The 14,259-nt window shown below is 28.9% G+C and overlaps 1 pseudogene; it reads left to right on the top strand.

Moving 5' to 3' along the window:
• Positions 1-6,647: 6,647 nt before the first annotated feature.
• Positions 6,648-7,971, top strand: LOC110652172 (annexin Gh1-like; annotated as a pseudogene).
• Positions 7,972-14,259: the final 6,288 nt, after the last annotated feature.

Here is a 14,259-nt window from a genome sequence, read left to right as displayed (position 1 = left end):
TTTTTATATAAATATTAAATAAGTCAAACAATGAATTCAATAACTAAAATTGAAAAAAAAAGTATAAATAAAAATTAAAAGCAATAAAAATAAATGCATATTTGTATGATAATTGGGTATATCAAACAAAAATAATTCAATAACTTGAAATTGAAAAAATGTTAAAATCACAGAAAAAAAAATGGTGGTTTTTTAGTAATAATTCTGCCCATCCTAAAATAGAAATGTTTAGAGTTTGAATTACAAACAAGGTGTTTATCTTTATTTAACTCATTGAAGAAAAAAAAAAAAAAAGATATCACTTATGAGTTGATAAGTCTTTTTATGACTTAGGCTTTATGTATTATAGAAAATATTTTTCTAAAAAATATTTTTCACATTTTTTAAGTATTTGGGGCACTTAAAAAAATTAGTCATTGAAAAATATTTTTTTGATTAAAGAAAAAATTAAATTATTTCTAAGGAAAATAACTTTATCTTTTTAAAAGAGAAAGCTATTTTTCATTTTTTAGATTTTGATAATTTTATTGAAATGTGAAAACTTTTATATATACATGAACGCATATCATTAATTTAATATTGCGATCAAATAATGAAAAATATTATATATATTATTTTCCGTAAAACAAATAATGTTAATCTCTTAAATCGAATTAGTTGATGATGGACTGACACTTTTATTAAATAAATAAATAATTTTAAAAAATTAGTAAAATTATTTTAATTTAATATCTCAAATTAATGAATTGATGAGTGGGTGATATTTTTATATAAAAAGGTAAATAATTTCTTTTTAGAAAAAGTGAAAAAATGACATAATGTTAAAACTAAAAGATTTTAACCAAATTTAAAAATAAAATCTGAAAAAATAGTATTTAAGAGTGGAGTGAAGTACATGATGGAGTCATGGAGGAAAAGAGGCATTGGGTTAGTATTCCAACATTACACTCTAAATTCTTATTAATTTAAATATATAAATTATTTTTAAATCATTATTTATAAATTTTAGTTTTTAGCTAACTCAAAAAATAATTTAATTGAAATTATAAAAATATCAAAATGCAAATATATAATTGGATTTTAATTATATATGTAACACCCTCCCGATAACCACTCCGTACATCCTACTGTTCCGGTGACCGGTGTCGGTCCGGACAGCTAGAATGTCCGGAAAAATATTCAAACTAAAGTCAGGAACCATAATTAACTCAAATATTAACAAGAAAAATTTAGTAAAAATTTTAGAAATAAAATACAATCAAGTTAAACGAGCCGGTGCCCTAGCGATGGGTAACCGGAGGGAAGTTGCGGTTCTCGCAACGAGGAGCCCTAGACCCGGGAGAAATTTTATAAAATAATTTTTGGGACTCCAGAGAAGGGTAATTGAGGTTCCCATGGCATTAGAATGCCAAGAAAATACCTAGAAAAATTTTTCAATCGGTACAGCCAATTTTGACCCGTTAAGCCAAACGGATGGCATTTTGGTCATTTCGCCTTCAAAGGTGAATTTTGGCCGACTTGTCCAGTTAAGTAAATAATTATTATGACTCAAAATATGAATAAATATTGCTAAAAATTAAATTGAAATGTGGTAGAAAAGAAAAGAAAAGAAAAATGAAATAAAAAGCAAATTATGACAAATTATGATGTCATTTAAAAATTTCCTCCAATCACAATAAAATAACCAATTAGTTAACCAATAAAAGAGACTAAAAATGGGCTAAAGGAATTAAAAACCAGCTGCTCTTCTTCTCCTTCTTCTCCACCAAAAACGTGAACCCTTCCCTTCCACCCTCCATTGGAGCTCAACCAAGCAAGCTTGATTTCCTACCTTGTCTCACCATAAAATCCTAACCTAGCTTCACTAAAACTTGCCCTAGCACCTTGCTAAAACCTTTGGCATCCAAGAAAAGCCAAGAAAGTGAAGGAATTGCTTGAGAAAATTCTGCCCAAACAAGGTTAGTGCATATATACATCTAAAGCTTTTTAAATTCTATGTTAGAGACTTGGAATAAGTAGGAATTTGTGACTAAAATGAATGAAATCTATGTCTATCCATGCCCTAGGTTTCGGCAGCCCTATTGAATAAAAAGGAATGAGTGTTTTGATGGACTTAAAGTGGACTAGAGATCAAGATTAAACCATGTATGCATGTGATTATGGAATGAGATAGTTAATTAAAGCATGTTGTAAAAATTCATATGGAAATTAGGGTTTGGAAAGGTGAAAGTGTGACTTGGCTTAGGAAATTGTTAGGGCACATTGTAATGGTCAATTAGTGACCATTTTAGATGTGTTGACCATAAATGGGACAGAAAAATGAGATTGCAAAGTGAGGATTGCAGGCTGCCTAGGACAGCAGCATAGGGACTGAAAATTCAGTCCCTTTGCACTGCCATAACTTGGGCAGTGGTAGTCCAATTGGTGTTTGGCCAATTGGACATGAAACTAGGCTTATAATGGCACATTTTTGCTGAAGAAACCATGCTCAATAGACCAAAGCAAAAGGGTCAAAACTCAGCCACAATCCGGATGCCCTGCACTGAATTCTGCAGAATTTGCCAAATGAACAGACTGTTCATTTGGCCATAACTCACTGTAGATTTGGTCAATTGGCCTGAAATTTTTACAGCAACAAGTTAAGACATAGACAAACAACTTTCATGAAGGAACCTACCCCAAATTATGGCCAGAACCCATTCAACCAAGTGACTCAAGTTACTGTTCATGCACTGTAGATATGGTAAATTTCTGCAGAATGCATATCCGGACAGCTTGGGTTTTTGAGCCATATCTGGAGCTACAAAACTCCAAATGGAGTGATTCAAAAAAGGAAATTCAACTAGACAAAATAAGGAACAACTTTCATGTTTTACATTTCCTCAAATTCTAACAGTAACAGTGTCCAATGGAACAGTGAAGTTGACTCACCAAAATTGAAAAATCTGTTTGTGTTGAGTTACACTTTGGAATGGCAAAAACACTTAATGCCAACAAGTTTTAAACACCAAATGTGGTATGTTGGGAGTGCCAAAGTTGATGTACACATTTTTATTCTAAAAGTCAACATTTTTGTTGACCCATGATGAATAGTAACACCAAAAAAACTGAAATTCACAAATTGACAAATTTAAGAGTTTCAAATGCCCTAGTATACCTAACAAGATTGGTTTGGATAGTTTGGCATGCCAATAGGGTTCAGTTAGCAGTACTGCACATGGCAAAAATGTCATTCTATGATTTCATGGCTTTTAGCCATTCTGACTTTGTATTGAGACTTGGCCTTGTGCCGGATATTATTTACAGCTTGTTAGCCGCTCACACACCGGGAGATACGTATGTGACCGATGGTGTGACGGCCCGAGGTACTAGGTACCCAGTGCCAGTTTACCCGTTATCCAGTCCAGTCATTTAGTGTAGGTTACTTGGGGCAACCAAATGAATAAAAGTGAACAACGTAAATGAAACAATGAATATATCAATACCAAACAAAGAAAGCATACACATTCTATACACATTTATTTTCTTGCTATGTTCTTTTATTATATTATTGCACCACTAAGCATTATTGCTTAGCGCGTTGCTTTTGCCACGCGTAGGTATTGGAGATCCCGATCGCGAGCCCAGTAGACCACGCATCGGGTGAGTCCATCCGGCATTCGCTGTCCGTGTCACCTCGTCACTGCGATTGCATTGGTAGGACACTAGATGTCATTTTGTCATTTTGTAATTAACTTTTTAATTTCTCATATGTATTTGGGATTTATGTAATGTATTTTGAGGTTCATGTAAATAATAAAGATTTATGGTCATGTATGGTATTAATTTGAGTATTTAATGGTTGTTTATATATGAGAACCCTGAGAAAGGGATGTTTTGAGAAATGAAAAGGTTGTTGAGACCTGAAATTGACAAATTATTGAGATATTGATATTGAGTTTTGTTGATAATATTGGAGTTGAGTATGAATGAAATTGTATATTGGAAGTGTTTTTAACAGGTTCCGAAGAACTGTTTTCTCCATTTTTAGCCGGTACTCCGCCGGATTTTCCTTAAAATCTTCGGAACCTCAAATGAATAATACTTTTGATAAATGGTTAAAACAAATCATATTTCATAAATTAACTTCAAAAGCATGACACAAATTAAGTAAGGTATATTAGAGAGTGCCAGTACACCGTGTGGCATTACTTACTCGGGTATACTGTATACGGGTAAGGGGTGTCACAATATATGGGCCCTTATCTTTATTCAATTTTTTTTTTAAATTTTGATTTGGGCATCTAATGTAACTCATATATTCAAATTAAGAACTATGACCCAAAACTTTGGCTTAGTCTTAGGTCACAATCCTAAAAATTCTTTACCTTTTATGATTTCCATTAGCTAGAATTTAATTAAAAAAAATTAATGGCCAAGATTCAAACTTTCTGTATACTATAATTAATTTATAAATATTATATTAATTAAAATGATAATAAATTTTATATACAAATATATTTTTATAACTTTCTATTTATTGAATATAGGAACACTCAAGTGTGTTAAAATTTTCTCAATAATAAAATTAGTTATATTATTTTAATAATTAAGTATATTTTTATAGAAAAATATATAAATTTATCTTTAAAGCCATTGCTTAATAATCAAGCATTTATTTTATAGTATAAAAAATTTGAAAATAATATATATCTTTTGCATGTTATAAGTGGCGTTAGTGCATTAATATTCATATTTATTATTTTTAAATTAATGTAGTGAAATTTCTGATTAATAATAAGTTATTTAAAAAAATTATGTTAAATGTTATTATGAAATAAGATAAAAAAAAAAAGAAAGCAGCAAAATAAATGTGATTTGTTTAGATATTAGTAAACAGCAAAATGTTCAATTTAGCATCTATATTTATCTGAGAAAGTTCAATTTAATTCATTTTTAACTTTTTTCTGAATTAATTAAAATATTTTAATTTAAGCTCAATTAAATTTAAAAATTAAATTTATGAACTAAATTTTTTAATTTTTTGATTTAAATAAAAAATTAAGAAGTTTAATTTTTTTTAATTTTGGGATTAAATTTTTTAATTTCTTGTTTTAAATTTAAAATTATGAAATTTAATTTTTTGATTTTCTTATTTTTTATTAAATTGAGTTTAAATTAAAATTTTAAAGTTAAATTGAATAAAAAAATAAAAAATAGACTAAATTAAACTTTTTTAATTATATAATTGAGCTTTAAGCTATTAATAAACTATCATTAAAACAATGACAAAAAAAAAATGTCTTTAAAACAAAAAATATTTAAAAAAAAAATAAGAATGGGACGCTACTTTCGTTTTAGTATATATAAGGAAAATTACTAGCGCGACATTGCGATGATATAATTTTTTAAAATTTTATTTTATTAATAATATGTGTGATAATTAATAAAAATTATTTTATAAATATTTGTCAAATCATATTTTAATGTTACATTTTATATATATATATATATATATTATGTCAATTATAAAGTTAAAAGTATTTGGAGTTTAAATTTTATATAAAATGTTTATTTGCTTTAACTCATAAAAAAAATTAAGATACCCATTAGTTGATTAATTTTATTGTAACTTAAATCTCAAATTTGATTTGGTAGAATGGCACTCTTATAAAAAAAAAATAATAACAATTTTTAAAAAGTAAAAAAAAAAGTACCCATTCTAAAATTGAATACAAAGTGTACATATGCTTTTAACTTATTAAAAAAAAACTAATATATCATTTATAAGGGAGTAAATTTAATCTTTTGAGATCTCACATCGATTATATAGTGTGCGTGTGTAGCATTTATATAAGATGAGAAGTCGTAGTAAAGTTGCCATAGTTTTATCAAGATGCTGAGTCCTGTCGCTGAGTGTTGTGTGTGTGTTCTATTTTTCGACAAAAAAAAAAGAGACCTTGAGGAGTAAACCGAGTGTGTGTGTCTCGATGCGGCCTTGATTGAGGTCTGCGAGTAAGTTAGGCGTGCCCAAGGGCTAATCCTTTGGGATCCCATATCAGTTATGGAGTGTGTGTAGCGCTTATATGGAATGAGAAGTCTTGATAAAATTATAATGATTTTATCAAGATATCGAGTTTTACCCCTGAGCATTATGTGTGTACATTCTATCTTTTGACAAAAAAAATAGTCAGTAAATTTTATGATAGTTTAATCTCTTAAATTAGATTAGTTGACGTATGGGTGGGCACTCTTGTATTAAAAGTAAACAAATTTTAAAAAGAAAAAAAAAACAATATCACTTTTAAAATTGGAGTATTTAAAAGTTGAATTAAGTGTTTATATACTTTTGACTCATTAAATAAAAAAAAAATGTCGAGATATCTCTTATTGGTTAATACATTTTATTATGGTTTAATTTCTTAAATCAAATCGGATTATGGGTGGGCTACCCTCTTCTTAAAAAAAAAAAGTAAACAATTTAAAAAAACATAAAAGTGGATAAAGTTATTAAGTTTTAATATCTCAAATCGGATGAATTTGATGAATAAATTAACACTCTTACATAAAAAGGATGAAGAATTTTTTTAAATGGGTAAATTAAAAAAAATAGTGTTAAACTAAAACGATTTTGAAAAAAGAAAAAGAAGCACCAAAATTAACGCAAATTCTCCATTGTGGCTCATAACGCAAATTCTCGTCAGCGCAAATTACTTCGACGGATTTATGCTAAAGCTTATGGGGAAGATCTCCATAAAGCTCTGGACAAAGAACTTTCTAGTGATTTTGAGGTCAGATTCCCTAATTCTTGTTCAAATAAGAATGCTGTAAATTGATGGTAGATCCCCTTTTCATTTGGAAAGGGAATTAAGGCAGGCGCCTTGACATTTTGATCGCTAAAGCTTTTTTTTTTTTTTAATTTGAAAATTTGGGTATCTAATGCAGAGGTCTGGATTGTTTTTGGATCGTGGTTCTCATGGAAATAGCTTGCTCTAGGTCAGGCATATCATGCTTGTCATAAAAGATCCACTGAGGAAGATGTTGCATATCACTCAACTGGAGACTTCCGCAAGGTAATGCCATCAACCTTTCAAGTACTGTGTGTTATTCTTTTGGGAGACTTGGGCTCATATTATAATTGATTTATCAAGAACAAAATGGACATATGTGAATTGATTAATCAAATGGAATTGCAACAAGTATGCATAGAATAGAGAACATGTGTTCCACCAAGTTTCATAATTATAATTTTCTTTGTCAGCCTTCTTTGAATTTGTTTTCTTCCTTCTATGTAGAACCTTTTCTTTGGGTCTTTTTTTTTTTTTTTTTTGCTTCAAGTTGATTTCCTGTGTAGCTGTTGGTTCCACTTGTGAGAGCATTCCGATTTGAAGGAGAAGAGGTGAATATGACATTGGCAAAATCAGACGCTAAGATACTTCATGAGAAGATCTCAGACAAAGCTTATAATGATGATGAGATCATCAGGATCCTGTCTGCTAGGAGCAAGAAAAAACTTAATGCAACACTAAATCACTACAACAATGCATTTGGGAATGCCATCGACAAGGTATTAACATCCAATAATGATCTTTAGCATTTTTTCCTTTAGAACATTACCATATTCTTTCTACAGCACATCAAGTTTTCATGTTGAGTTGCTGTGAAATCATTGCTTGTCTAAATGTATCGAAGAAATCTCTTTGCAGAATTTGAAGGTTGACCCCAAAGACGAGTTCCTCATGTTACTGAGAGCAACAATCAAGTGCTTGACCCGTCCTGGGAAATACTTTGAGAAACTGGCCATGAACAAGCTGGGGACAGACGAATGGGCTCTTACTAGAGTTGTTACCACCAGGGCAGAGTTGGATATGCAACGTATTAAAGAGGAATACCATCGCCGAAACAGCGTTCCTCTGGATCGTGCAATTACTGGAGATATTTCTGGAGACACAGAAAATGCTGCTTGCCTTGACTGGCCATGGGGATGCTTGAGACATTCCTTCTGGATGCAGAATAATTTATCATTGTATGAAATGCTGTTTATGCTATATTCGTAGTGTGAGTTATCCTTTGCATGTGGATGGACGTATTGCTAAATTTGGTTTCTCTTTCCTGCAATGTTTTTGGTTTTGGGCATCATGGAAGTGTGGAATGGACCAAGTGGGTGTTTTATGTTAAATATAAAATCAATATGGCAGGGACTGAGCAGCCATGGTTGACATGTTACTTAGCCCCCCCATTTGAAGGTCTAAACTATTCTCTCCTTTGTCCACATAGAAGGATCTTCCAAGTGCAGAAAGGTGTCATCATTCATCGACTTGCATGTTCATACAAATGTTTGATTTGAGAGCCCTCCAAATTATCATCACATTGTCTTTAAATTAGGTTAATAAATAAAATAAAAAATTAATATTACTATAAAATATTATAATAATTAAATATTATTAATATAAATAAATAAATAAAATAATAAGTTAAAATTTCTGAGTCAACTTATCCAACCAAACACGAGAATACATGGCATGAATGTTAAAAAACGAAATCTAGGTATGATCATAACCCCTTCTCTCTATTTTGCAGGTACCACGTGGCAAGCTCCTAAGTACTTGCTAGTTTTGATCCATATCAAAAGGAAAATCGAAAGCCAAAAGGAATGTAGATCATATGAACCTATCTATATTGTTGTTATGCTCAAGCAACTTCTTTCTTTGTTCAAGAGGTAGAAGACGAAGCTTTAGTGACTGAATTTGAACGAAAACGAAAGTTAGGGTTTTAATAAATCACATATCCAAAACACACCATTAATTTCTCCTTTTGCTTGAGATTTTCCCCCCCCCTTTAAATGCACTGTTTCATAAAATGTAAATGCCGCGTCAACATTTCAGCAAGCTGATTAACCAGAATCGGGCCAAATGGTAGAATTGTAAGAATTAAATAATTTGTGAAAGTAGCTAATTGCTAAAATTAAAAGTTGAATCTGTTTAGAATTGTAAAAAAATAAAAATAAAAATAATATTTTTTTACAATTACGTCAATAAAAAATAAAGTCATGATATATTAGTTTACTATCGTATATGAAAATTTAAATTTTATAATTTGAAAAATAAAAATTATTTATTTCACTTATGAATAAATTTAGATATAAATATAAATTTTATTATCAAGGTTTTCGTAATTTATTATAATATTACACACATAAATAAATTAAGACATAAATATCATATTTTTATTGCACAATTTACTCAAAATTGTGCAATAATATAATATTTCCTATTACAAGTACCATTACGTTCTGTTTAGATAATTTATGGAAAGAAAAGGAAAATAACATAAATAATTTTTTTTTAATTTTTTCCTTTTTATTTTTCCTTTTTATATTTAGGTGAAAAGAAAATAAATTTATTTTTTATTGTTTGAAAAGAGAATGAGTAAAAGAAATAAGAGTTAAAATTACTATTTTATCCTCACTCTATAAATTATATTTACCATTTTACCTAATAAGGATGCAAATTAAAAAAATTAAATAAATGCTATATATATAATTGGACAAATTTTAATGTACAATTCCTCCACTTTTTATTAATTTTCCTTTAAATCGAAGAGAAAATAAATTAGATAAAATAACCCTTATTTTTATTTCTTTCTCTATTTTCCCTTTCTTTTCTAAACAAGGGAAATGAGAATTCTCTAAAAGTCATGCATATTGTCAAAAGATGATAAAATTCAAAAGTTATGTATTGATCAAAAGATGTAAGATGAACTCTTATTAATAGTTATATATATGAAGTGATGCAACTATTGGTCAAAATGTACCATTACTTTATAAATAGCTAAGCTTTTGTCTTCATTAGAGATAGAATAACATACACTAAAAAATCACATGCAGAAGTGTGAAGTGTGTGCACTGAATGATAGTATATTGGTTTTTTTTTAGGCATTATTAAAAGACGCTTGCCTGATTCATTTGTTAAGCGAATAAAGTATACATCTAGAATATGAACTAATCTATATAATTCACGTTATTTATGTGATTATATGATAAATTAGTGATACAAATATGATGGAGATCTTAGGATTATATAAATATGGGTTAGGATCCATGCATTTAAATTTATGTGTTGGGTCTTTATAATTTTTCTTAATTGGTATTAGAGCCCTAAATATTTATTTCCTAGTCTGTTTAACATGTATAATTTGTTTATAGCATGTTTTATTACTATTGTTTGTGTTGATTTGTGAATTATAAATTTTTTTATGTTCTTTCAAAATTAGTTTCTTTCTCTATACATAATATTTTGGGTTTTAATTTTGGTTTCTTATTTTATATTTTAATTTTCTTTACTAGATTTTGAATCTGAATTTTATTTGAGAATCTAGAATTTTTTATATTATTATAATAAATGTTTTTCAATGAATATAAAAATTGATTTGCAATTGAAAGGAATTGCATGAACACGAAGCAATTGCGAATAGATTGCTGAACTGCCAGTAGCGTCTCGTGGGGCGCACTAAAGGCCGATGACTATTGTGCTGTGGTTGATGGCTTCTGGTGGCCTGTGCTTTACTACGCTGCCATGGAAGTCAATGGTTCGCTTACAGATGATTGTGGTGACACGTAATGAGATCCTGACATGTGGTGTGATATTTCAAGCGATGTCCCAACTGTGTTGCAGCCAGGGTGGTGGTGCATCAACGCCAGCGATGGCATTGGAATGCGTTGGCAGCATTGAGTCTTCCATGGCTGTTGTTATTCGATGCAAAGGAGAAGAAAGGGCACTAGCTCTTATCTTTGATGTTTTAATATAATTACACAATAGCCATTAGAAGCTCATGCCCCTGATTTTTGCAATACTTACAATATTGACATTCTTTTTCTTTTGACTTGGATTTTGATAAAAATCACAAATGTACCACTCCCTATTAATTAGGACTAGAATTAAAATTGTTGAATTCAAGTAAAATTGCAATTTTAATTATAAATTAATTAGAATGAATTAAATTATTTAATTCAATTAGATTATAATTTTAAATCCTAATTAGATTAGTTTTTGAGTTAAAATGTTAATTCAAATTAAATTTGTAATTTTATTTTCAGTCAAATTGTGATATAATTAAATTATTTAATTTAAATTAATTCTAAAAAAATATTTTCTCAAATTAATCAAAGGCCACATGTAAATTACTTGATATTAAAATTAAATTGTTTACTTCTATATTAATCTGTTATTTTCAATGCATCTTTTTTATAAGAGGGAAAAAAATAAAAGATGCTTATTTACTATAAAATATTTATAAATTTATAGATTTGTTAGATATTATTATGAAATTTGTATGATAATACATTAATAATTATATATAGGCGTTGTTATTATATAAAAGAAAGTCCATTACATAATAAAGTTTTTCTTATGAAACAAAATATTAGTAAAATTTAATTACATTGTATTAAAAGAGTCATCGTCTTAGGGTTCCACACCCGGGCACCTCCTATGATGCTGACTTTGCAGTACACCTTACCATCTACAATCATCGGGTTGTGGTGGAGCATTATCCTGGTTAAGATCCATATGTGGCGTGGCAAGCTGATGTTGTGTGTCCCTATTATTCTCGCTTAAAGGTACACCGACCTCAAAAGGCATTACAGAAGCATAGTGGTGGCCAAATCGACTCATACCCGATTCGATATGACCAAGGCCATACTGTTGAGGTGCAAAATAAATAGCAGATACATCTTCACTTGAAGCATTAAATCTAGATGATGAAGGAATATCAATGGAGTGTCTTCCAAATGGTGCGAACATGGCATTGGATGGAGTCCGTGATTGTTGTGTCCCAACAAAGTTTAAGGACGTACGGTCCGTAACGGTTTGCTCATAGGGTGAACAAGGCATCCATGATGTAGATGGGCCAGGGACTTGCCGCCCAAGACGTGTATGGACCAGCATCATCAGAAGAGTCGTATGGGTTGAAACCGATAGCGGGTGGGTCGGTATCACAGAGTGTTACAGTTGAAGGGCCTTGTGACTCTCTCCGTTGAGCAGCACGAGAGCATTGTTGTATGTTTGATTGCTCAAGCTCTGCGATAGGTGGGTCTTGAGGCAAGTCTCCAATTTGTGGTGCTGGCTGAGCTTGCTGTGGAAGTGGCATACCGGTGAGTCGCCTTTCTTCTTGAAGAGCATGAAACATGTCCTTTAGTACGCGATTAATATGCTCCAGATTCTGGCGTGTTGGATTTCCAATTCGCAAAAGACAATCCTCCAATCCATCTTCCTACGAAACATGTGTGCATTAATTAGTTATTAATACTACTTATTTTATATCAAGATCATGATTGAGGGATCAAGTGAATCTATAATTAATGTGGATCAAAGAGTTTTCAGCAACATAAAATATTTTATTTACCTTTTATATTTTTTGAGGTAAAATTTCTCTTCGTCCTTTACTCTTTTCTTTTTCAATACTTTCCCTCTAATTACATCCTCTTTATTAGCAAATAATAATAAATTATATTTTCATTTTTAAGAAAAAAAAATTAAACTTCTTTTCTACACTTATTTTCTCTGCACATATCGAAGAAAACATATATTTAATATTTAAATTTTAATTTTGAAATTTTATTTTAATTTTACTTTATTAAACCTTTAAAGAGTATAATTCACATACACTTTTTCCTTTAGCTAATATTTGTGATAAAATAATTTTCTCTTAGCCAATATTTATCATTTAGAGGCTTTTTTTTTTCCTCAACTCTATACCAATTAACAAAAATCATGTATGTTACATAAAATGTGAAAGGTACAACATGTCAAATTTTCTACCCTTTAATCTGCCTAGTTTAGTTAAAAAAAAAATATGGCTGATTAATTTTAGGATTGATTTTAATTAAATCAAATTACTCATCTCACTTTTAATTTTAATTTCTGACTTTAATTAATTATTTGATTTTTAAACAAAAATGATTTTAATTTAAATTAAATTAATTAATTATTATTCAATTTAAAATTAATTTAAATTTAATCTATGATACAAAATTAAATTAGGCAGTGACAAATAAATTAATATGTTTGTTTGGTTTGAGTAAATAGGTATGAATCTATATGAATTCAATTCAATATATGTTTTAATCAATTAAATAAATTGAGCATGTGACATGTCACATTGATTATATCAATTGCAAAAATTATAATTTAATTGATTCAATTTAATATATATTTGAGTCAGTTGAATCAATTTGAGTATTTAACATGTCATATTGATTATGTATTTCAGTCAATTAAGCTTTTAATTGAGTAAATTGAATCAATTGATTACATGCAAGGTCTCATTAATCATATATATTTAAGTCAATTGCGAGATTATAATTCAGTTGATTCAATTGAATGTATATATTGAAGTCAACTGAATTAATTTGAGTATATTGCATGTCACATTAAACATATATTTTAGTCAATTGAGTGTTTAATTGAGTTAATTAAATCAAATTGATTATGTGTAATGTCACACTAATTATATACATTTGAGTCAATTGCAAAAATTATAATTAATTAAATATATATTTGAGTCAATTGAATCAATTTGAGTATGTGACATGTCACATTAATTATATATATTTAAGCAAATTACAAAAATTACTATTTAATTGACTCAATTAAATATATATTTAAATCAATTAAATCAATTTGAGTATGTAATATGTCACCAAAATCATTTATTTTAGTCAATTGAGTTTTTAATTGAGTTAATTGAATCAATTGATTACGTGTAATATCACATTGGTCATACTCATATATATTTAAGTCAATTATAACAATTATCATTTAATTGATTCAATTGAATCATTTTGAATATATGATATATCACATTGATCATATACTTTAGTCAATTGAACAATTAATTGAGTACAATGTCACATTAATCATATATATTTTAGGTTAATTGTGATAATTATCATTTAAATGATTCAATGAAATATATATTTTAGTTAATTGAATCAATTGAGTATGTGACGTGTCACATTGATCATATATTTCAGTTAATTTAATCAACTGAGTATGTGACATGTTACATTAATCATATATTTTTGTCAATTGAGCCCTTACTTGAGTAAATTGAATTAATTGATTATATAACATGTCACATTATGTCAATTGATCATATATATTTTGTATCAATTGAATCAATTAACCATATATATTTTGAGTCAATTGTGACGATTATTATTAGCCATTAATTGAGTAAATTGAATCAATTAATTATATAACATGTCACATTATGTCAATT

This window comes from Hevea brasiliensis, chromosome 10, assembly GCF_030052815.1.
Source record: "Hevea brasiliensis isolate MT/VB/25A 57/8 chromosome 10, ASM3005281v1, whole genome shotgun sequence".
Lineage (NCBI taxonomy): Eukaryota > Viridiplantae > Streptophyta > Magnoliopsida > Malpighiales > Euphorbiaceae > Hevea > Hevea brasiliensis.
The sequence above is the reverse complement of the archived record's forward strand: the minus strand, read 5'-3'. Positions and strand labels throughout refer to the sequence as shown.